This window comes from Cervus canadensis, chromosome 17 (genome assembly GCF_019320065.1).
Source record: "Cervus canadensis isolate Bull #8, Minnesota chromosome 17, ASM1932006v1, whole genome shotgun sequence".
NCBI classification, from domain to species: Eukaryota; Metazoa; Chordata; class Mammalia; order Artiodactyla; family Cervidae; genus Cervus; species Cervus canadensis.
In genome coordinates this window covers 62,453,699-62,479,760 of record NC_057402.1, presented here as the reverse complement: position 1 = coordinate 62,479,760, position 26,062 = coordinate 62,453,699, and the positions used below count along the sequence as shown (strand labels likewise).

At 41.3% G+C, this 26,062-nt stretch overlaps 1 protein-coding gene across 2 annotated transcripts in view; it reads right to left on the bottom strand.

The window, feature by feature from the left end:
* CERS3 (ceramide synthase 3) overlaps positions 1-21,605 on the bottom strand; it is a 158,915-nt gene extending 137,310 nt beyond the window's left edge. The window contains exon 1 of one of the 2 annotated variants that reach the window (XM_043489997.1): positions 21,414-21,605. The gene's annotated coding sequence lies outside the window, so the exon portion shown is untranslated. The remainder of the gene's footprint in view (positions 1-21,413) is intronic. The other variant, XM_043489998.1, reaches the window with a different exon arrangement.
* Positions 21,606-26,062: the final 4,457 nt, after the last annotated feature.

The window sequence follows — 26,062 nt, the reverse complement described above, 5'->3', positions numbered from 1 at the left end:
GAAGGCTGCTTGGGCATCTAGGTTCTCTGTGAGCCCATGTGGTGTCTTTGTGCTGACTAGAGGATAGTGTCCCCTCTGGGCAGACTCAGCCCTTGGACGCAGCACGTGAGAGCTGGTTTTCAGCCCCCAGAACCCCTCCTCCCACCCGCAGCCAGGCACACACATGGCTGCTCTCTGGCAGTGTTACGATGCACATTTCAGGGCACTGGAAGACTCGAGCAATTTTGAGTTTGAGATAGTAGATACAGTTAGAAATGGGAAGCTGCAAAGAGCAGTGGCATCAGGGAGCTGAACATGCTGATAACAATGCTGTTCACAAGATTACACATGAGATCCAAAGTGGGCAGAGCATAAAGACAGGCCAAGAAAGAAGTGAGAACGAGGGGAAAAACAGAAAATTCAAGCAGCTGGAGGTCAAAGAACAAGTCTGGTGGGAAGGAGACTAAGCACCCGAAAGAGCGTGAAGACTCTGTCGGAGGCGAGGTTGAGAGAGGAGTACTGACGTTACAGACTTCTGACTTCAGATGAAGAGGAATTCCAGAGTGTGGACTCCAATATCCTTCAGAAAAGTCCATACCAAAACCAAACAACTAACCCTGGTGAGATACTCCCTATTTTATTTCATTTCTCATCCACTGCTCAGAGACATGCACATTCAAAGTGGCAAGAACCTAGTCACATCTACACCTTCAAGGCTTGTGTGGAGAAAGAGAAGGGCTGCTTTCTTTTTCAAGTATTAATCATTTTACTATAACTTCTACTCTGGAGGAGGATAAGCACCACTAATACAGTCACAAAAATTGTGCAAATATGGTGGAATAAAGGTCATCAAGGAGATTTATTGAATACTTTCCATTAGTTTAGAGGGCTACAGAAAGGAAAGGGGTGATCCTGGACTTTAGGGAGCTTACAACTGAGTGAGGACTGACCTGGATTGGGCTCAGGAAGAGACAGTGTGAACTGATGAAAGAGTTGTTAGGAGGAAAGAATTAACACACTTCCACAAGCAAACTAAGGATTCAGGGAACTGAATGCACTGGTTGCCTGGGCCATCTGACATACCTGACCAAATATGGAATCAAGAGGAAATCTATGATGAAGTGCACAGTCAGATACAGCTCAGAACAAGAGCAAGCACAAGTCTTTGAGTCAGACTACAACTAACGTTCAAACTTCCTACAGATCTTAGAAATGAAACCAGGCAACAGGAGTCTCTCTCATCAAAGACAAACCTCGTTCCAGGCCTGTGTCCTTCATTGCATCAGAATGAGCTACTCCTGCAAAGGCAAACCTATTTCTTCCTAAAAGTTTGCCTCAGCAAGTTCATTACATTATTGGCTCCAAATTTAATAAACTATGACTCAGGAAACAAATAGCAGTGGCAGTGAGTTTGTTTTGGTATTATTATAATAATCTTTATACAGAATAGTTTGCTAACTCCTAAAATGCATCTCCAGGCAGTACAGATTATTTTGTCTAGTGTGAAACATAACTAAAAAATAGCTTTCAATGGTTATATAGGAGTTGCCATGCTAAATAATATGCAAGCAACAAAATGAGATTTGTTGAAAGCCTAGTAACTTTAATACCCAACAACCAAAAAACATATAGAGAAAGAACTCAGAGTTGCAAGTGATCCCCTGGAAAATGTAGCTCAAACTGAGAAAAAATTACATTATTTACTATTTCTTCATGTACTGCCACCAAATATCAATTATTGCTGCTTCAAAAGAGTTAAGAATCTTTTCTTCACACAATACACAAAAATTAACTCAAAATGGAAGCACAGACCTAAATATAAGGGCTAAAATAATAACACTCTTATAAGGTTGTGTAGGAGTAAATCTTCATGACCTTGGGTTAAGCAAAGCTTTCTTGCTTATGACACCCAAAGCACAAAAATAAAAAACAGATAAATTTGGCCTCATTGAAATTTTGGTTTTCAAACAAACCTTTTGGTTCTCAACGGATACCATCAAAAAAGTTAAAAGAAAATCCGCAGAGTGGGAGGAAATATATGAAAATCATAGATCTGATAAGGGACTTGTATTTAGAATATGGCAGAAAGTAAAGAGGAACTAAAGAGACTCTTTATGAGGGTGAAAGAAGAGAGTGAAAAAGCTGGTTTGAAATGCAACATGAAAAAAACTAAGATCATGACATCCAGTTCCATCACTTCATGGCAAAGAGATGGGGAAAAAGTGGAAACAGTGACAGATTTTATTTTCTTGGGCTCCAAAATCACTGCAGATGGTGACTGCAGCCATGAAATTAAAAGACACTTGCTTCTTGGAAGAAAAGCTATGACAAACCTACACAGTGTATTAAAAATCAGAGATATTACTTTGCCAACAAAGGTCCATCTAGTCAAAGCTATGGTTTTTCCAATAGTCATACATGGATGTGAAAATTGGACCATAAAGAAGGCTGAGCACCAAAGAACTGATGCTTTTGAACTGTGATGCTGCAGAAGACTCTTGACGGTCCCTTGGACAGCAAGGAGATCAAACCAGTCAATCCTCAAGAAAAGCAGTCCTGAATATTCACTGGAAGGACTGATGCTGAAGCTGAAGCTCCAATACTTTGGCCACCTGATGCAAAGAGCTGACTCACTGGAAAAGACCCTGATGCTGGGAAAGACTGAGGGCAAGAGGAGAAGGGAGCGACAGACAAAAAGATAGTTGGATGGCATCATGACTCAATGGATGTGAGTTTGAGCAAACTCCAGGAGTTAGTGAAGGACAGGGAAGCCTGGTGTGCTGCAGTCCATGGGATTGCAAAGAATCCGACATGACTTAAGAGAATGAACAGCAACAATAATGCTATAACATGGATGCTCTTGAAAACATGCTCAATAAAAGGAACAAGGCACAAAAGGCATATATTGTATGATTCTATTCATGTGAAATGTTCAGAACAGGCAAATGTATGGAAACAGACAGGTTAGTAGTTTCGTAGGGTGTACAAACAGGTGTGGGGGGAAATGGGGAGTGACTGCTAATGGGTACAGAGTTTCTTTGGGGTGATGAAACTGTTCATAAGTTGGATGTGTGGTGTTGATTGCATAACTCTGTGAATATACTAAAAAACATTAAATTTCACACTTTAAATGAGTGAATTGTATGGTATGTGAGCTACATCTAAAGGAAAAAAATGTTAAAAACTCCCCTTCTAAGCTTCATCCCCTTTAAACCTTTACGTCTTTTAATCCATGGCTCAGCCTGAACTTCATGTTAAAGCTTCCTATCATTTCATTTAAGGGGTTTAAGAGTTATGTCCCAAATTCACCTGAGTCATGACTGTGTCCAAGGGGACTTCTCTGGCAGTACACTGGTTAGAACTCTGACATTTCATTGCCAAGGATGCACATTTAATCCCTGGTCAGGGAACTAAGATCCCTCAAGCCGCACAGTGCAGCCAAAACAAAATAAAACAAACAAAAAATTGTGTATATGAACTCAGAAACAGAAGTAAATGAAGGAAAGACTATATCCAGATTCAGACTTCAGCATGATTTTAAAGTTAACAGCTTTCTGTAAGGAAAAACGTTCAGTCTTTAAAAAGTAAAAATCAACTAACTCCTCTAAGAAGTGGTTCTCCCAGATGATAGCCCTTGGTATAGATTGTTCAATAGATGCCCACAGGCCAACATTCCAGCTCTGGGCAGTGGCTTTACTCATCCAGGCTGTTCCTCCAGTTAGCCTCTCTACCATGCCTGCTCTCGAGATGCGATCTGGGGTTAAACTGCGACAAGCACTCTCCTCCTCCTTCCTGTCGTTTCAGTCTAGCAGCAGGAAGCGAGTCACAGTCTCTTAGCCTCTCAGCAGCTGTCTTAGGGCCAGAGGCCTGTTCCAGGACTGCGGGCATCCTTCATAGTCAGCCCTCCCTGACTCTAAGACATGCCATTCTGGAGCGAGCAGGACACCCAGCCCTCATGATAGCAGAGAAGTCATTACTGTGTGTGGAGCTGGCGCCATGCCTTTCCCTCTATGAAAGTCAAGGTGGACAATTCTCCATCTGCTGGCTGTTGGCCTGGGATGGCCTGGGCTTGACCAAATGGATGCTTTACCCTGGACTTGGAATCTGGAGCAGACAGGGACAAGCGGCAGTGTGGCAGCAGATGGCATTCTACCCAGCTGCTGCTGCTGAGAAGTCAGCTGTCACCTCTTGGCTTCCTGCCCTCCTGATCACCGGTTTCTACCGTGGTCCAGGTTTGACCTAGCACCCTTTCTTTGGTGCTGTGAGTCACTTTCAGTGAAGTCTTTTTTTTAAGGTAATAAGAAAACAGGTGGCTTCCACTGCTTATAATCAAGAGTGATGACTGATACACCTAGCATTTTCCTTACCCTCTTTTAGGAGAAAGGGACAGCTCCAACTCAACTGTCTGAACCATAAACTTAGCAACAGTGCCTGTTCTTAGGATTTCCAAATGGAGAAGCAGGAACTCCCCTGAATAACTGAGGAGGGGCAAGTAGCTTGTAGCATCCGTCAATTTCTCCCTCTGGTTAGCCACCATCTCTCTTGCCCACAATAGACACTCATTGGTCCCCTTTCCTTTCTTTCTCTCCCATATTTGCTCCTGTTTTGCATACTATGCTTCAAAGTTGACAGTGGCGCTCAGTCATTACTTAAACATTTTTTGGTTGTTCAGCGTAACATAGACTATTGGCCTCCCTGAGACAGCCTTAAAAAGCTTGGTGAATGACAAATATTATCTACACAGAGTGGAATGGTACCTGATGCTGTGTTAACTAAGTATCATAATATTTAAACAATCCTTAGATAGAAACAAAGTGAAATGGAAAGATCCCTGTGTTTTTAAAACCCCACAAGTTACTGCTTAAAAGCAAGTCCTAAGCATTTGCAACAATGAATCTCATTCTGGGACCCTACCCATGACTCACTCACTTTTGAACACTCTGAGAAGCTCACTAAATATCATATCAAACTCATAGCCCACTTCCCATCTTTATTAATTTGGCTGAAATCTAGGCTTTTCTGGCAACTGAAAATCTCCAAGAGTGTTGACAACTCTTCCGCCTCTGCTTAGAGTCCTCTGGGAAGCAAATGTATTCATTTACTCCTTGGCCATTCTCAGTCCCCTTTTTTTCTCATCAGCTACTCAAACTCCATTTTCCCATCCTTTGTACATTCTCTAAGTACTGAAATCCCTATTTACATAAAAAGAATATCTGAAGGAACTTCAATTTTTACCTATATAAAAAAATCTGAAGCTATTTTTTAAAATAGGAAATATTTGCAAGTAAAGTACCTGGAGTTATTTCCTTTTACTTGGGGAAGTAATGGAGGTGGCATCTTAACCCAGCTGTGTTTTCCCACTAATACTGTGGAAATTTTAAACCCTATTTTCAACTCCAGCTGTCAGTAGTTTGCAGGAAAACCATCTAATGCATGTAGGGTTTTATGACTCATTATTTTCTGACCTCATGGATACAGAACCCAGCAGGGTGAAAGTAGCCTGCTAAGCCACTTTCTTAGACACACACTATTAAATCTGACCTTAGGACTTGAAGAAATAAAATCATCTGGGTTACAAGTTTATCACTATTTGAAGCAACATTTTTGTAAAGTTCTGAAAAAATGTGTTATTCAAACTATTGCTGAGGTAAGAACTCTAAATCAGGCTGAGGTTTTGGATAGGTTCCGCTATCTATCAATCCAATCCCAACTATAAATACCGCATCAGTTGAGAAGATAGCTCTACAGAATATCTCTTGGATGTGAGGGGAATGAAAGAAAGCGTCTCTACAGAATAGAAAAAATTGCTCAGATAGAGGATGGTGATGAGAAATAGGAAGTTAAGAAAATAAGTTTAACTGAAGTAAAGGTAAATTCCTGAGCAATGTGAGTGAAAGAGAGACCCTCTTGAATCAATATTCTTGGTCTTTGAGTACTATTATGGTTGGAGGATATGAGAGTTGGTGAGAGTTTTTGAGACTGGGTGACCAGCTGGATTAAGTGGGACCAGGGTTTTCTGGTGAAGAAAAGTCAGCTCCAGAAGAGCAAGAATCTTGCCCAACTCATTCACTGCTGTATACCCAGAGCTTGCCACACAGTAGACACAATGTAAGTATCTACTGAATGAATCAATGGAGGGTTTATACTATGGTCAAAAATGATATCTAATTTAACTATGTACAACTTCATTTTTATTAGTTGCAAAACAACTTTTAAAATTTGGTGCAGAAGGTCAGGCAAACATGTTTATTTACCTTCAGTTTATTTTTTTCCTTTGGAAATAACTCTACTAACTCAGTCAAAACAACTGGTTTATGCCTTTAAGATAAAACATAAAGAAAAATACAAGCACCTAGTTGCTTCCTGTGAACTGTGCCAACTGTAAATTCCTATTCTAAAAGCATTTTAAGTTGTGCCTTTTTAGATGAATAAGACAATGCAAAGGACAGAGCAACTTAACTCTGAAGGATATTTATCATGACTAAGTTAGTGCATAAAAAGTTAATAAATATCTGGGCTTATAACTTTATAAAACTGAAGAGAAGGAAAAAAAGCCCTATACTTTAGGTAAAGAATTAACTTATAACAAGAAAAAAACAATTTTAATTCTCTCATATTGAATTTTACAGTTGTATCAATTTAAAGCCTTGAAGAAATTCATAATAGATTTAGAGACTAAAAGGAAACTTTCTGAGGATCTGTAGCAAAAACATGGTATCACCTTGAAGACGCCATTGAGGGGGTATCAGGATGTCCTAGGTATCCATGCATACTGACTTTTAGCTACAGACCCCCACCCTAACCCCCAAATTTAACCTGGACACGTGGCTGCCCTGCCATGCAAGACAACATTTCCCAACCTCCCTTTAGCATGGCTAGATGTGGTTATGCATGACCATGTCTCAGTCAACGACACAGGAACAGAACTGATTTGGGTAATCTTCCCAAAGACCAAGCTGCATGCCCTGGTTTCTCTCCTGCCCGACAGTTGGAATGGGGATAGCAGACCTGGAGCAACCTTTGAAGCCAATCAGCACATTAGCCCCAGTCTACCCATATCTGGACTGTTATGTGCAAGAGAAACAAACTTCTATCTCATGTAAGTCACTGAATTCTGATGCTGTTTGCCTGCTCTGTGAAATGATTCTGACCCCTTTAGTCCCTTTACCTATTTCCCTTTGCCAGCTGGCCCAGGAGCTTTGTAAGTAGGGAGTGGTGGAGAGACACTGCAGGATCAGAGAGTTTTATTTTTGGCTAGGGTGTGCTTCCAGTGAAGGCTCCAGGAGCCCCCGGCAGCCAGCAGAACGCATCAGCACCTTCCCGAGGAGTTCTGTGGCCACGTATCTGCAAAGAAACACTCGTCAGTTGACAGCACCTTAGAGAGCAAATTTCTTGCAAGTTCTGAGGGTTCTCAGAACAAGTTCCTGGTTCCGTCAGCAACTCTGTATGCGCTTTCAACTCCAGGAGTTGGTGATGGACAGGGAGGCCTGGCGTGCTATGGTCAAGGGGGTCGCAAAGAGTCAGACACAACTGAATTGACTGAACTGATGCTCTCTCAACAGGGTCTGCACATCAGCCTGGGGGGCTACTTCCTTGTGTACTCTATCCCAGCCCAGGGGTCGTGACTGCTTCCTACAGCCGTGATTCCTATAATCTTTAGAGTTCTTCCTATTGGCCGAACCTTCATTCTCTAATGCTTAGTGACTTGATGGAAAAGTCTAACAAACTTTATGTGCTTACTCTAATACCAATTAACAAAAACTAAAGTTATACTGAACAAAAAGCCTCTGAAATTGAAATGAGAAGAGCCTTCTCATTTTCCCCTTCTGATGCTGTACATAGAGTTTGCTTAGAGATTAAAAGTAGACTGGAGATTTCAGGAAGATGTGCTTCTCCATTTTTGCTTCCACTGATTCCAAAGCATAGGTTAATGTCTCCATGAGCCAGCTATCACTTTCTACTTAAGACAATACTTTTTCACTGTTAGTAAACATTATGGAAAAATTTCAAGCAGAGCTAATAAACCCTTAAAATGCCAACAAGGCACTTGGCATCTGTAAGGGGTCACTTTCTCTCTCAAGCCAAGGCTCTTCCCTGGTGTTGCTCTCTTCAGGCCATGTTTGTCTTGGCTCTGTAAGAAAACAGCACAATATGCCTTGATCTAGGTTCTGAACTTAAATAGCCCCTTCCTAACTCAAATAATGAACCAGTAATGTTTAATTCCTAGAAAAGTACAGGAAGGGTCACCACTTGCTGTTGTGTGCAGAAGAAACCCCAGGAGGAGATGGCTTTGCCTGTGGCTTATTGTCCAAAGCAACTCCAGCTGTGTTTGCAGGCAGTTCTCACTGCCTTTCCCCAGTGTGCACTCTCTCAGTGCACACTCTCACACTCTTCCCCAGTGCACACTCTCTAGTGCACACTCTCACACTCTTCCCCAGGGCACACTCTCTCAGTGCACACTCTCAGTGCACACTCTCACACTCTTCCCCAGGGCACACTCTCTCAGTGCACACTCTCTCAGTGTACACTCTCACACTCTTCCCCTGGGCACACTCTCACACTCTTCCCCAATGCACACTCTCTCAGTGCACACTCTCACACACTCTCACACTCTTCCCCAGGGCACACTCTCTCAGTGCACACTCTTCCCCAGTGCACACTCTCACACTCTTCCCCAGTGCGCACTCTCTCAGGGCACACTCTCACACTCTTCCCCAGTGCACACTCTCTCAGTGCACACTCTCACACTCTTCCCCAGTGCACACTCTCTAGTGCACACTCTCACACTCTTCCCCAGTGCACACTCTCTCAGTGCACACTCTCACTCTTCCCTAGTGCACACTCAGTGCACACTCTCACTCTCTTCCCCTGGGCACACTCTCACACTCTTCCCCAGTGCACACTCTCTCAGGGCACACTCTCACACTCTTCCCCAGTGCACACTCTCTAGTGCACACTCTCACACTCTTCCCCAGTGTGCACTCTCTCACTACACATTCTCACACTCTTCCCCAGTGCACACTCTCTCAGTGCACACTCTCACACTCTTCCCCAGTGCACACTCTCTCAATGCACACTCTCTAGTGCACACTCTCACACTCTTCCCCAGGGCACACTCTCTCAGTGCACACTCTCTCAGTGCACACTCTCACACTCTTCCCCAGGGTACACTCTCTAGTGCACACTCTCACACTCTTCCCCAGTGTGCACTCTCTCACTACACATTCTCACACTCTTCCCTAGTGCACACTCTCTCAGTGCACACTCTCACACTTTTCCCCAGTGCACACTCTCTAGTGCACACTCTCACACTCTTCCCCAGTGTGCACTCTCTCACTACACATTCTCACACTCTTCCCCAGTGCACACTCTCACACTCTTCCCCAGTGCACACTCTCTCAATGCACACTCTCTAGTGCACACTCTCACACTCTTCCCCAGGGCACACTCTCTCAGTGCACACTCTCACACTCTTCCCCAGTGCACACTCTCTCAATGCACACTCTCTAGTGCACACTCTCACACTCTTCCCCAGTTCACACTCTCACACTCTTCCCCAGTGCACACTCTCTCAGTGCACACTCTCAGTGCACACTCTCACACTCTTCCCCAGGGCACACTCTCTCAGTGCACACTCTTCCCCAGTGCACACTCTCACACTCTTCCCCAGTGTGCACTCTCTCAGGGCACACTCTCACACTCTTCCCCAGTATGCACACTCACTTCTATGAGGGAGAAACTTGTCGCACAGCCCTGGACCACTGGACCCCCAGTCTGCTTTTCTAGGCTCTCTTCTGCTCCTCTTCCCCTCACTTTCTGATCCCACAAGCAAGCTGGTTGACTTTATGGCCCTTAGAGCCAAAGGAAGCCAACTCTTTTCCTGCCTCAGGGCATGTGCATAGACTTCTCCTTCTACCTAGAATGCTTGGTTCATCCATCTTCACAGTACTCTCTCCTCCTTATCCTTCAAGTCTCAATTTGAGTGCCTGTAAGATCTTTATCGAACTTTTCCATGACCCCTGACCCCATCATTCCTACAGCTAAAAGAAACATTCCTGTTAGATTCTTCCATTACTGCATTCTTTTTCTTCGTAACATGTATCAAGTTTGTAATTATATATATGTTGATTTGACAAGAGTCCGTTACCCTCCCCAGACTTCAAGGTCTACTAGAGCAAGGACTACAGTTGTTTTGCTCACAATAGTATCTGTAAGTTGGCCTACAGAAACTGTAGAAACAGTAAGTTTTCAATAGATAATGACAGAGCCAGTATAACACAGTGGTCAATCACATGGACTTTGAAGACAGACAGTCTAGGTTCTGACACTTTAACTAGCTATGTGCCCTTGGACAACTAATGACAATTTCCTTATTTACAAAACCAAAATAATAATAGTACTACACTGATGAAGTTTTTAAAATGATAAAGTGAGCAAATATTTGTAAATGACTGTATTATATGCCTGTTAAATTGTAAATTGGAGTTAAGCTATTAAATACCATATTGCCCTTCTAAAGAGAGGAACTAAATGAACTTTCACTTCCTAAATTCTATACATGACACCTATTAAATTAGAAGACAAATTTAAAAATAACACTCAGTGCTAATGATGCTGTAAATGTTTTATATACACCATTTACATGTAAATATAAAACCATTACATTCCTATGTTACTGGTGGCAACATAAATGATACCACTGTCCTGGAATGGAATAATAAATTTTAGGAGACACTAAAATGTTTAAGCCTATCTAGAAATATGTGCTATCTGAATAAAAAAATTTAAACCCTAGTTAATAAAGAACACTTTAGTGTTAGTAAATAATGAATTTTTAAAATCTGAAATGTTTAAATACATTTTAAAATGTTAATTTTATGTAATAATACTCAATTAATGCTAAAAGTTGTGAAATTTATTGGAGAACGAAATGGCAACCCACTCCAGTACTCTTGCCTGGAGAATCCCATGGACTGAGGAGCCTGGTGGGCTACAGTTCAAGGGTTGCAAAGAGTCGACACGACTGAGTGACTAACACACACATGAAATTTATAAACATGAAAAGTGTTATAACATATTTAAAAAAAGAAAATTCAAAATTACATCTATACTATGAGCACATGATAGTATATGATCTATATAACATGCTATTTTAATCATATACATATATGTGTGAGCATGTTTATAAAGACAAAATCTAGATGAAACATGAAAACAATAATTGATATGCTAAAACAGCAAAATTCTGGGTATTTAGATTTGTAAATTATTGCTTTCCCAGTAGGCACCCAGCTTCCCATGACTAAAGGATGTTATTAAGGTGATTTATTTCACCTTATTTTTTTTAAGGGGCTAAGTTTTAAGTTAATGTTTCAAACACAAAAACTAATAGCTGATTTGAAATAAGGCAAGTTTGTTACCTAGGTAAAACTTATCACAGCCTTTCTATACACACAAACAGGTAACTAAAATTTTTAAATGTGCTTATTTGTTAACAGGAAGACAGATTCTTGAGACCTATAAACTGACTTTAGATTCTGGAGATAATAAAGATAACACAGCAAAAGGCATTTAAGGAGGCAGTAGTCACCAAAAAGTAATTCTCCTGGATGCCTCTTCACTTTTACCTGGTCTCTGGTTCATCTCTGACCTAGTCATTAACTGACAAAAACTGCCAAAGGCCAGCTCAGTACAGAGAAAGGCAAGTTACTGATGAAGTGTGTTCAGACTGGTAACACGGATAGGAGCTCACACAAAAACAGGTACGGCTGAAATCAGAAGGACATAAAGCAACATTACACAATAGGTAAGCTTCAGAAAAATGCAAATCCTAGGGTTCAAAGAAAAGGGGTCCAAGATGATTGAGAAGAAATCTATGAGAAAACAATACAGATTTGATAATTTTGCCTTCAAAGGTAGAATTCCCTTCCTCTCTTCCCCCTGCCCTGCCCCTTTTAGCTAAAGCTAACTTTAGAAGCCTAAAATACAAATTAATAGCTGGGTAACCAGAAAATGGTGTTGCAATGGAAAGAAATCTTAACGCAATTAGCATCATGTCAGCACATCCTTTCCAGCTGCTGTCAAGTACGTTGCTGTTCTCCTCCGAGTCCTTCCTCACAGGCTCTCCTCCCTTGTCTGGTGAGTCACACATCTTGCTTCACAAATTACCCTGTTATTAGTCCCAGGCACAAATGAGTGATGTAGGCAAAAGCAAGGGAGTTGAGAGCACTGTTGCTGCTAGTGACTCAGAGGAGCCCAAGGCGAGGCCCTCATTCTGTCTCAAGTTTTCCCATTGGAGAAACTGGAGGATTGGCTGGGTGCAGAGTCTGCAGAAGCTCCTGCCTCACTTAGTCTCAGGTCAGGAAGACTACCATACAAATCACAAACCTGCAATCAAAGAATTAAAAAAAAAAAAAAGGAATGCAGTGCTATGTACACCACTTCAAGTAGCTCACTGTCTTTCAAATAGCTGAAAAGAAAGAATCTTTGATCTAGAGTCAGAAGGCCTGGGTTCAATCTGTCACTTAATAGCTAAATGGTCTTGGACAACTCAGCCTCTCTGAATCTTCATCTGAATTACAATTAAATGGTGCTAATTCTACAAGAACCTGTTGTGGATTAAGAGTGATTAGGTATGTAAAAATATCTGAATACAGTGAAGTACAGAATCAATGTTATATAATGATACTATCTTCTTATCCTGACCTTATTGGGTAGGGGCAAGAATCCTTAAATCTTAAATAGCAAAATTAAATGCTAAGTTTAAAAAGATTCTCCAAGGGAGAGGAATGGGACACCTCCTGTCCTTCAAAGCTGCCTTCCTGCCATGAAGTTCACATCTCTCACAACTGAGAAAAGATAATTGATTTCGTATTTTTCTTTCAGTAAAGGAAGCCCACATAACAGACACAAACTATGCTAAACAGACAGCCTGGACACAAGCCCTGGAGAGGCTGTACTGGGTAGTGTCACCTGGTTCCGACCTCCCCAAAGATCACAAGGGGGATGCCCAGACCTCCCCCACAACACACTGGGACAGAATTTCAGGACAGGACGTGTAGGAACCCAAGGCCTACTGGCCTGTCAAGAATAAGTGTTTGGGAATCTGAACACACATCCTCACCCCTTTAAAGCTATATGATCTCATCTGTAAAACAGGTATAACAATTTTTATGTCTGTAAAATCTAGGTCAGGATTAATGAGGCCATGTGTCTAAATCACTAAATCATAATGCTTGGTATATAGTAAGTGCCCAGTAAACTGCAGGTGTTGGTACTGTGGTCGCTATTTACATTTCCTCCTCAACAGTACTGTGGACTTCCAGGTGGCACCACAGCCAGTCATCATTCACTGATTTCCTACAATACCTTGATCAGTATTGAGGTTACTTGACCAAGTGTTAGTCGGGAAAAGCTTTTCTGAGGGATAATTCATTTCCTTGACAGGGTGGGTAATTAATTTTCTCAGTATCAGCAGGATTTCTTACATCATGGTACTTGTCCTGTGCAGTATCAACAAAGGAATCTTCTATGACAGAAAGTGAAACCTATAGAAGGGTGCACAGCCACATCTTGATCAAGAAGGAATTTGGGGGTTTCCCAGGTGGTCCAATGGTTAAGAATCCACCTTGCAATGCAGGGGATACTTGTTTGATCCTTGGTCCAGGAAGATCCTACATACCATGGAGCAACTAAGCCCATGTGCCACAACTACTGAAGACCGCAAGCCACAGAGTCCTGCTCTGCAATAAGAGAAAGCCCAAACACTGCAATTGAGAAGCTCAAACACCACAACTAGAGAAAATCTGTGTGTAGCAATGAAGACTCACTACAGCCAAAAATAAATAAACAATTTTTTTAAAAGGAAGGAATTTGGAACATCTATCTTACTCACTGACAAAGAGGAGGCAAGTTACTTTTAGGGAAGGACTTAGTGGCTCACCAGGGAAGGCTTCCCTAGTGGCTCAGAAGGTAAAGAATCCGCCTGCAATGTGGGAGACCTGGGTTCCATCCCTGGGTTGGGAAGATCCCCCCGGAGAAGGGAACAGCTATCCACTCCAGTATTCTGGCCTGGAGAATTCTGCAGACAGAGGAACCTGGCAGGCTATAGCCCATGGGGTTGCAAAGAGTTGGACTTGACTAAGCGACTTTCACTTCGGTGTTATCAGGGCAACATGATGAAGCAAGCCCCCAATTTTAATATTTAAAATATTTGTTTATGAAAGATTTTCTGCTGCCTCTGCAGAAGGAAGCATCCCTTGGAAAAGAACAAGATGACAAAGATTCCCATAGTCTTTAGATAAGGGTGGCATGCATGGGTGTGAGGGCCTACAGCAGAGGATAGGGATGCAGTGAAGAAGTGCAGAAAAAAAATCTCAATTACATGTTCCCAGCAGCTCTCTCCTTTGACTCAGAAATCATTAAAAAAGAACAAAAGACGGGAGATTTCCACCTAGCAAGTAGTGCTGACATGAGATTGGGAAACTGGGCACCTGCTGGCATAGTTACTGTTTCCTCCTTTGAGCAAAAGGGATAGGTCATGTCCCTTCCTCAGCCAGGGCAACTTCACTGTCTATGGCCACCAGCTGCTGCTACTTACTCACCAAAAGAAAATAACTTGTAAGATCTCAAAACTGAAAAGAACTACTCATTCCTGTCCAGGGCTATCTAATGCAAGAAGTCCCTTAATGAAAAAAAATGCATATAACACCCAGATTTTAAGTAGATGGGGGAAAGACAGAGACAGCAAGACGGGGACAAAGAGAGACACGCGGTGTATTTGCAAAGTCTAGAATACAGGGAAAATATCTCATCTACTAATTACACTTCTGGGAGAATTAATGATTAAAACCATGACTTTAAATTTACGGATCTTTTGCCTGCAAAAGTACCTGGAGGGAAAAACATCCTGGGTACATTATATGAAAATGTAACATATTATTTAAAAATAAAAATTTCCCTAGGTTTCCACACTTTTCAAATATACATTCTTTTGAAAAGGGCATCCTTAAATTTCTTTCCAATATATATTTATATGATTATCATTTGTCTCTTTGATTTCTGCCATTAGCTGCTGCGAATCAAAGAAAACACCACGTTGACACATACCATGGTCCCAAGTCAGTGCCACATCAGGTGTAGCACCAATTCCCCTTCCCTGGCTGGGGAAGGTCCAACATGTGCCAATTCAACCTGCTGCTACTCTACTGATCATGGGGTGGGATCTACAGGTTTCTAAGCCTTTTTAAAATTCCTTCTTTTCTAAACCAAAATTTATTGAGTATTTCCTCAATTTTTTTTTTCTGCAAACACACAGTAACCTGATTCTGTAAAGCAGGAGCACTTGGGAACCCAGAGAACAGTGGCGGAACTGGGGCTGGGCTGACCCACGGGGCAGGCTGCTGGTTCCACGTGCTGTAAGAAGGGGTTTCAAGTTCCCCTGTGTCATTCATGTTGGTGAAATTTAATTACAAACGTCTTAAGGATGACCAAAAGGAAAAAGATGTTTGCAAAGTAAACAAAATCATCATATGATATTCAATTCTACTGTACCGAAGAGCACAGATCCAAAAGTTTATTGTTGTACCTGTCACATCCATATTAACACTTAGATCTTTATATATTTTGAGTTTAGAAACAAGATTTTCTCCATATAGATATTCAAATTGTCATTCTTTCCTTATAGTATCTATAATGTTATAAATCAAGGGTCTAATATGTATTGGAGTTAATGTATTGCATCTGATATGTAAAACAGAGGTCTATTTTTGGAATTTCTAGTCTTTTTCATTGGTCTAGTGTGATTTTGACTTTAATATATTTTTTTAAATTCCATAGTTAATTCTCCCTTTCAGCTAGTATTGAGAACCACTACCAGTTACAAAGGCTTTCCTGGTGGCTCAGTGGTAAAGAATCTGCTTGCAACGCAGGAGACACAGTAGACTCAGGTTTGATCCCTGGGCCAGGAAGATCCCTTTGAGGAGGGCATGGCAACCCATTCCAGTATTCTTGCCTGGAGAATCTCATGGACAGAGAAGCCAGGCAGGCTACAGTCTATAGGGTGGCAAAGAGTCAGACATGAGTGATGCACGCACCAGCTACAAAATTATTAGGTCAGACCAGAAAGGTTATAGAGTGGAATGGAATAAAAGAGAAAACATCAATACATATCAAATATTGTTTCGGAAACATTTTCCAATTAATGTGTGTGTGCATTCAAAGTGGAGATCTAAAAGTATTTACCATCAGTGATCATCAAAAAACAAACAAACAAAAAGGTTTGAAAACCACCACTAAAATGTAACCTGTGAAAAAAATTAGGAAAGTCCAACCTGAATATTATTTTACAGTCATCATCTAGCAAAGTTCTGAAGTTTTTCTCTTCCACAGGTGGTTGTAGACCAGAATTCACAGAAAGCAGATACACTGGAAACAAGCAAGGGAAAGCCACTTACAGCTAATGGAACAGGAGGAGCTCATTACAAGTCTGTAATGCTGATCTAAGGTCAGAAGTGACAGTGAGCCTGTGATGGGAACATCACACGTGAAAACTGCTCATCTGTACAGTGAGATTTGTTCAGCATCAGCATATTTTACAGCTTTAAAGTTTTAATCAGATGTCAAGCGAGAAAACAAAATTTGAGGTGAAGAAATTGAAGCCAATTTAGTTATTAAATGATGTTAAGTAATCTTCATTATTGAAGAAAAGGCTCTTAGAATTTTTGCTTGAATCTTTAAATAATTATTGTTCAGCCTGTCAGTCTAACCAGTGAGTACTTATTGACTATCTGCTAAAGTATGTCTGGCCAATGAAACCAAACGAAAGAAATGGGCCTTGTGTTTGAACGCAAGGACTCTATAAAGAACAAGTGGATTGTGGCATATGATTTTCCCTTCCTAATTACTTCATTTTAGAACATGGAAATGTAAGTAAAAATGATTTCAAATCCCTCAATGTAATATTTTATCTTTTCAAATAACCTAAATATATGTATTAGCTGTGAATTTTACAGTCTTCCCATTAATGAGAATTGTATTTGGTAATTATTTCACAATATATACAAAGATTAAATTATTATGTAACACCATCTGAAACTAATATGTAAATTATATCTCAGTTTTTTAAAAAGCTAGAAAACTGCTTCCATTTCTCCTTTCTCCAGGCCCAGTGACCACACATCACATGTTTCAGAGGGCAGAAGGCCCAATCCATTGCACTCTATGACATGAGAACTAAACTTTTGCTGCACACACAAAGTATGTATCTTTTGATTTTGTTTTTATATTATGCACACGAATGTGTGTGGATGTGTGTGTGTCTGTGTCTATGTCATGTGTGTGCATGTGTGTGTGTGTCTGTGTGGGGTATGTTTGTGTATACCAATCCTGAGCAGAGGGATTTGGAAATTCTGGTTAAGCATCTCAGTTTCCTGGTATTTCCTGAAGATATAATTCAGGGAAAAAAGGGAACATTTTCATTGAGTTGGAATTTCTGTACACTAAATGCCAGCTAGGAATCAGCTCAGTGCAGTTCACACTCCTTAGAACACTGCACAACTGCTCTCCAAAGACTTGCCAGGGACCATGTGGGCAAAAAATAAATAAATAAAGAGAAAATGGTTTTTAAAATGAACCGATTCAAGTCAATGCATGGCAAAACCAATACAATGCTGTAAAGTAAAATAAGTAAATAAAATGAACCAAAACATTTTCTATTTGAGCAGCATATAAACACTCACTGTCTGGGAAATTCTAAATCCTCCTACCTGGGAAAGGAGAAATGTATCTCAAGGTCACACTCCCTCTTACACAGCTCTCTTCCATTTGTTAATGGGTTTCCGCAGACTTTAAGGTCTGATAACAATGAAATTTCAAAATAATTTAACTGTTTCAAAACACAGTGATTGCTGCAGTCCACTTACAATAAAAAATCTGTCCCCCACAGAAATCCCTGGAGAGAATTCTGGCTATTACAGTATTATATAAGGTTCAGTTCAGTTCAGCTCAGCTCAGTCGCTCAGTCGTGTCTGACTCTTCACGACCCCATGAATCGCAGCACGCCAGGCCTCCCTGTCCATCACCAACTCCCGGAGTTCACTCAAACTCATGCCCATCGAGTTGGTGATGCCATCCAGCCATCTCATCCTCTGTCATCCCCTTCTCCTCCTGCCCCCAATCCCTCCCAGAATCAGGGTCTTTTCCAATGAGTCAACTCTTTGCATGAGGTGGCCAAAGTATTGGAGTTTCAGCTTCAGCATCAGTCCTTCCAATGAACACCCAGGACTGATCTCCTTTAGGATGGACTGGTTGGATCTCCTTGCAGTCCAAGGGACTCTTAAGAGTCTTCTCCAACACCACAGTTCAAAAGCATCCATTTTCGGTGCTCAGCTTTCTTCACAGTCCAACTCTCACATCCATACATGACCACTGGAAAAACCATAGCCTTGACTAGATGGACCTTTGCTGGCAAAGTAATGTCTCTGCTTTTTAATATGCTGTCTAGGTTGGTCATACCTTTCCTTCCAAGGAATAAGCGTCTTTTAGTTTCATGGCTGCAATCACCATCTGCAGTGATTTTGGAGCCCCCCAAAATAAAGTCATCCACTGTTTCCACTGTTTCCCATGAAGTGATGGGATCAGATGCCATGATCTTGGTTTTCTGAATGTTGAGCTTTAAGCCAACTTTTTCACTCTCCTCTTTCACTTTCATCAAGAGGCTTTTTAGTTCCTCAAAGATTCTTAATCTCTCCATCCACCTGCTGTTTGAGGGTTTATTACCTATGCCTTAACTTAATTAGGCTTTTAACTTAGTTTATATTTTCACCCTTTAAAATCCTTGCTACAAGACACAATCTTAAGGTAACATGACCCATAAAATGAGGAGACTGATTGTTGCACTGGACCTACAAAAGTAAGTCTTGCCACTTTAGAAAGCCTTCTTTCATAATGCCGACTCTCTGGTCTGGGCTGACACAGAGTTGTTCAGTCATTCTGGGTCTACCAACTACATAAAAAAACTCAGGGTGTGTAAGACCAACAAGGTCACTGGTATGGGGTATGCAGGTGTTGACAGGAAAAGGAAGAATACAGTTGCACTGGATTTCAGAAGGAGCTTCCCTGTGTCCCTCTAGTATCTCTCTGATATGATCTGCAGTTCATTGGGATTCAAAGTTAGGGACAGATACCAAAATACCATTCTTGATGCCAACTGGCATACTTAACTCCAGGCTTTTAGCTGGTAAGTAAGTCAATTGCTCTTGCCCCCAATCTGTCTTTATAAAGGTATATTATCTCCAGTTCAGGCTTTGTCCCTAAATTCACACTGGGGAGGCCCTGGAAAGCCCAGGGCTCTTGAGTAGATGGCCTGGGATCTAAAGCAAATGAATGGTTGCCACACTACACTCTGTTCCATGAGTTCTTGGAGCCAGACCCTCCTCCCACACCTATCCTGTCAGTAATGCTTCCACTGTGGCTTTCTGGGCCCAGGAAAACTCAGATGAATTCTGTGTGTGTGTGTGTGTGTGCATGCACGCGCGTGTGTAAATGTTTGCATAAAAGCACATCCTTCCTGACCTCTAACTCTGAAATGATTAGCAGAACAAACTGACTTCTGTAAAAGAAGTATCTGATGTTTTCGCTTTTTGCCTGATTTTACTATGTTTTAGGGGAATCTTTGCACAGGACTTTCATCACCCTGCTTCAGAGGCTACGTCAAAGCCAGACTGTATCCACCATAATCATAATGTGATTTTCACAGAAAGTCAGTCACACAATGATATAATAAATAAGCATCAGTTAGCTCCATGAGGGCAGGGTGTTGCCTCTGTTGTCACTGCTGATATCCCCATGCCCAGAACAGGATCCACCATGTCAAAGCATCAACAAGTTACTGGAGAAATGACTATTATTGATCGAAAGTCTACCATTTTTCAATCATGCAGATGGCACTTTCATTATTTGTCTCTCTAGTCCTTATAACAAGGCTATGTGATGGACATTATTATAATCAGCTTATAAATAAGGAAACTGAGGTTTGAGGAATTTCACTAATTTGCCTAGGTCACATAGCAGGGATTCAAATCTAGGTCTGTCTGCCTTTCCAGTCTATGTTCAGTCAACTTCATCATGACTTCACGCCCAGAGCAGAAGCAAATATAGATTGACACTTGGTCCTTTGCTCTATCAGATATCAAAATTTGCATTTTATTATGGATTCAGAAACTCCTCCAGGTGACAAGGACTCATAAAGAGCTGATGGAAAAGGATAGGAATACAGAGGGCTCCAACCATACATATATTCCTGTGTGCAGAAAGGCAACAGAGTTCTGGCTCTCTCACTTGCCTACTATGCTGCTATAAATCTCACTGAGACTAAACTTCCTTATCTGAAAATGGCATGAGTCTTGTCTCATCGAATTAAATGTGAAATGCATAAATACACAATAAGGACTCAATTAGTGCAGTTTACCACTAAACCCAGAATTATCTTCAAACTTATGTAAATTAAGGTGATTGCTTTTAGAAATGACAGAAATTTTTTAATAGACTATACAATTATTATCTGAATCTATTTTCCTCTTTAAGAATTTGTCCCTTTTACTGATGACATTTTAAGTGGAAACCTCCTTTTTAAAAAAGGCTTGTAGGGGAGGGAAATGAAAGGTGTTGTTTAAAGTCTGAACCCTCACTTGTAGTGGAGAAAGACCTTGTATATTACAGATTACTGAATGAATCATCACCCAGAAAGTTTCCCAAATTTCTTTCCCTTGCTCTGTATAAGGCTTTTCAGGAAATAAAATTGCTCAAAAGAACATCCTCACTAAACATGGGTTAGAAAAAATAAAGTTTTGCTTTTGTTTTGTTTTTCTGCACAAAGCTGGAAGTTTTAGAATTAATCAGCTAATGTCTTCTAGACATGACATTATCTCCCTCAAGATGGAACAAGCTTAAAAAAGCTTGTCACTGTGAGATGAGCAAGCTCTGCCTTGTTCCAAATTTATGACATTCTTAAGTAGTCTGAAATGGCCTTCTCCGTGTTGCCTGGAGATCCATAGGCACTCTTTTCATTACAGCTTGAGTCAAGGCTTTCCAAATAAATCAAGCTACTCTGACAGAGCGTTCGGCCTCGTGTGATTTCACTCTCTGAACAATTCTTCCTGTGCCTTCAATGAATCAGTTTAAACTTGCCAAAGAGCAAGAAATACAAGCTAGAAGTAGAAGTTTGAATTCACCGTTTACTCTCCACTACTACAAACTTATCAAGCAAATGGCTTTGAACCTCTGTTTTCTGTCTCTCTCCCGCCTCAGGCCAAAAAACAAACATTTTGATCATTTCTCTCTCTCTCTCTCTCACGCACACACACATACACAGGGTCAAGGCCAACTTGGTTTTGAAGGTGCTCAAATAATAACAACATCCACAAGATGGTGCCTACCTTTCTGAAACTTCAGTGCACAAAGATGCCCCTGGTTTGTGAGGAGAGTCAGAGCCAGACTCCCAGTGCTCCAGCCAGCTTCGTTCTCATCAGAGAGCAACACACCTCACTGCTGTGTAAGCTCTGAAATACTTTCAGAGACCCACCCTCTAAAGTTGCAGGTCAAGATTTCTGACTGAGGGCAATCAGTGACGTGGGGCTCGGCTCCTGGAGGACACCTTCAGGTTATTCCTGATGCGATGCTGTTTCCTGTTTCACCACTTGGGGAGGAGAAGAGTGGAATCCATTGAGACAGTGAATTACAAATGCATCAATTGCTTCATCATTATTGCATTTCAGCGCACACAGTCATTCGTCAACTACTACTCAGGATACTCTTGTTCTTTGTATTAAAAGGAAGGGGTTTAGTGGCAGAGAGAGACCCAAAACACTGCTGACAGCCCTACACAGTCCTCTGAGCTGGTCTGACAGCGCGTTACTCTCCAGAAGCCTGAAACGTGGGCATGGATTTTGCTAGCTAAATCACCACCACTACGACCACCACCACCACACCACAAAACTAACTGAGGAGCATCACTCTCAGAAATGCAATTTTTCCACCTGTTTCCTAGCAATTGAAAAAAATCCCCTTTCTGAACCATAATGTGACTCAAAAAATCAGGTCATCTTTTTTTTTTTTTAGAATAGTTGGATGTGATTCGCTTTGTTTTGTGTCTCAAAGAACAATCATCACAGACTAGGAAAGACAAACTTAGTGGTATGATGTAAATGTTGTTTGCCTGCTTCAGACACTTCCATTGTAAAGGCAGGTGGCCCTCATTTTACAGAGCTTGAGATGTTACACCTTTTGGGACCATTTTCACTTTCCTTTGGGAAGATGAAACAGCTGCAAGCGTGGATTATTTAAAGGTGCTCTGACAAGTAAAAAAGCTTCAACAAGTTGATTCCTGTCCATCTCACAAGCCGAACCTCGCCTCCCAGGAGGTCTGGGCAGTGCCGCCTCCCTGAAAACCTGGTTTGAGGCTCTCCTCATTGGCTGACTCCAACCGCTGAAAGACAGCTTTCTTCTTCTGTCAGCTTAATAGCTGACAGCAAAATAAAAGTTGACTAGAAGCAGAGAAGGGGAAAATGCCAGTTTGAAGTTCTCTGAAACTTTACAGTTTCTCAAATTTCCCTAATGAATTTAGTTCAAACAAGGAAAACTGGTCAAGGCCCTCTCACTCAACACTTGCTTATGCAATTCTCCTAGTCTGGTTTTCTCTTCTCAGATTTTTTCTATTAAAGGGTTCATAAATTTTAAAGCTCATTTGGCAGGCAGTGATCTTTCAGCAGAGTGGGCACTAAATGCACAGACTGTGGTTCAGATCTTATCAGATCTTTCCAGGAGACTATGCAGAATTACCCCACACTGTACTTTTCTAGTCTGTTGTTCAGTCGCTAAGCTGTCTCTGACTCTTTGCAACCCTGTGAACTGCAGCATACCATGCTTCCCTGTCCTTCACTATCTCCTGGAGTTTGCTCAAACTCATGTCCGTTGAGTAGGTGATGTCTTCCAACTATCTCATCCTCTGTTGCCCCCTTCTCCTCTTGCCCTCAATCTTCCCCAGAATCAGGATCTCTTCCAATGAGTTGGCTCTTTGCATCAGGTGGCCAAAGTATTAGAGCTTCAGCATCAGTCCTTCCAATGAATACTCAGGACTGATTTCCTTTAGGATGGACTGGTTGGATCTCCTTGCTGTCCAAGGGACTCTCAGAGTCTTCTCTAGCACCACAATTTGAAAGCATCAATTTTTCGATGCTCAGCCTTCTTTATGGTTCAACTCTCACATTTGTACATGACTACTGGAAAAACCAGAGCTTTGACCGTATGAACCTTTGTTAGCAAAGTGATGTCCCTGCTTTTTAATACTCTGTCTAGATTTGTCACAGGAGACAACCAGTCCTTTAGAATCTCCTCTTGCCCTTTCCCACTACTTTCCAGGCAAAAGAAGCAGGCAACTTCCATGCCTGTCCACTGGCTGCTTTCTGCTCTCTCTTACCTGATGGAAGCCTGACTCCCTTGCCAAGTCCCACAGCTCTCAGCTCACCCTGTTGTGTGTTTATAACTATATTACAGCACTCTACTATTACAACTTAGCTGGTTTTGTATCTGCTTCCCCACTACATGGGCTTCCCTAGTGGCTCAACGGTAAAGAATCTGCCTGCGTGCAAGAGACACAGGAGATGCAGGTTGGATCCCTGGGTTGGGAAGACCCCCTGAAGGAAGACATAGCAATCCACTCCAGTATTCTTGCTGGGATAATCCCGTGGACAGAGGAGCCTGGCAGACTACAATCTGTGGGGTTGCAAGAGAGCTGGACTCGACCGAGCATGTATGCAGTCCCCACTACATTGGGAATTCCTCTGGAACATGCCTCACACATCCTTATATCCCTGGAGCTTAGCACCGTGCTGAGCTGTTCAATACATGTCAATAGTTAACACCCCAACTTGTGGGCAACCAACACTCAGTTTCACTCTGTAGATATCTGGGGAGAAGGATACTTCTGAACTCCACTCTGGATTCCCTTTCTCAGAATTAAATAAGCCAAAACAGTACTGTAGGACCACATGTTTTTTTGTTTGTTTGTCAATTGTATAACTAAATATATGTCATCTACTGATAAGACATATGTACAAATCAAAGATGAAGTATTTATACATAGCTCATAGCTTCTCAATCATCAAAAGAATCTCACATTCTGCTATATTTCTTGAGTCAAGGACAAGGTATAGTTCCTCGTTCTTTAGAGACAGGTGAAAAACCTGTACAACAGAGGACAACAGCAAGAAGGGTAGAAGTGAGGAATTCTGGAGGTTTGCTGGTTGTGACTTGGGGGAATCATTAGCCTGAGTTCCTCTGAGGAGTTTCTCTGAGGAAGATAAACACAAACATGGTCCTTCGAGGACTCCTAAAGTAAAGCTTTTCTTTTTCCTCTTTCTCACTTGTGCCACATGATAAATATATCAGTTCCTTGCTGACAGAAAACAGGGAATACAAAGGAAGAAAGACAGAGCAAGATGCATGTGTGGGTGTCACTTCCAGAAAATATTGTTTCATTTTATTAGAAAACTATAGGACTCAAGGCAGTAAATCAGTTTTATATATTTGAATCCCCATTAATAGATATTAAATCATTTATTAAAATATTAATGATTCATTACATTTTAAAAAGTGAATGTTACCTCTGACAATAAAATGTAAGCAAGTAAGCCTGATAAGAGTGGAGAGGTTTTGAGGGGAGTAATAAGACATGTGTTAAAAAACAGATGAGTTTTTATACACAAAGCAATCTTGTCATTAAATGTTACTGAAGTAAGAAAGAGTATAAAGAATAGTTCACAGGGTAAAAAAGGGGTAGGGGGTAAAAGCAGGCAAATCCAATCAGGACTTTGGAGGGCTACTTAGGAACTCAGAAGAGGAACACAGAGGAAGCAGGACACAGGAAAACGGACTCTGGGCCCTAGTGGGAAGCAGACCTCTAGATAGGGTGCCACAGCTCTGCTAGCAAGGACTAGAGGGTACCCAGCTGCATGTGGTGGGACATGGAGGAAAGGGAAGCAGGGCAGCTTCTGATATTCTAAGCTGCGTGTTATATTTGAGACCAAACCTTAACTTAATTTTCTAGAGTAGAAAATGTAAGTTTAGTAGCGTTTATCTGCTTTTCTCCTCAAAGGAGAGAATCTCTTTCAAGAAACAGTTATCTGGCTATGTGAGCAGGCTCTCCACAGCCTCATTTACCACCCCTGGTGAGGGCCAACCAGATGGTCTGTGCCTCGGTGATGGGGCAGGCCACACCTCAACTGGTCTCCTCCAGAAAGTTTTTGCTGCTGAACCCCAGTGCCTCTTTGTGCTCATTTTGTGATCTTTTTCTTGCTGACTGTGTGACTCCAGGCAAGTCACTTAAGTCTCAGTTCCTCCGGTTTCTCGACTGCAAAATGGGGATGATAACAGCAATATCTTACAGAGTTAGGAAAACATTAAATTAGTTAATATCCATCAAAGCTCTTAGGAGAGTACCTGGCACATAGTAAGCACTTTGTAAATTTTAGCTATGATTATAATAACCAATATTATTAATATATTTAATCTATATGCTTTATTCCTATGTTTATTCCTAATAATAGACTTTAGATTTTGCACATAGACTTAGTCTCTCCAATTAAATCTTGAGTATAAGGATTGTATAAAGTTTTCAAGTAGCACCCATGACCATTCTCTGAACAGAGTATTTGTTCATTATCTCACTTAGCATGCATTTACTGAGTTCATACTATGTGCCAGACATAAAACATTATGTGTTTTGAAGGATCTAAGGATCTCAAGAATAAAAATACACAGTGACTTCCCAAACTGATACAGATGCATACTCACAGAGATGAGCAGTATTGTTCACTAACGCTATAATAAAGAGTGCAGAGGGAAATGGACACATGTACATGTGGTACAAGTATATCTATATGCTCTACCCAGGCATACAGTGGGACCATAGAGGCAACAGACTTCAAAATTTACTACTACGTAGCCTTTGTGCATGCAAGCATAAGCCATGGATTTTAAATGAGGAGCTCAGACTGCACAGTATGGCATCAGGAAACAGACTGGAGTT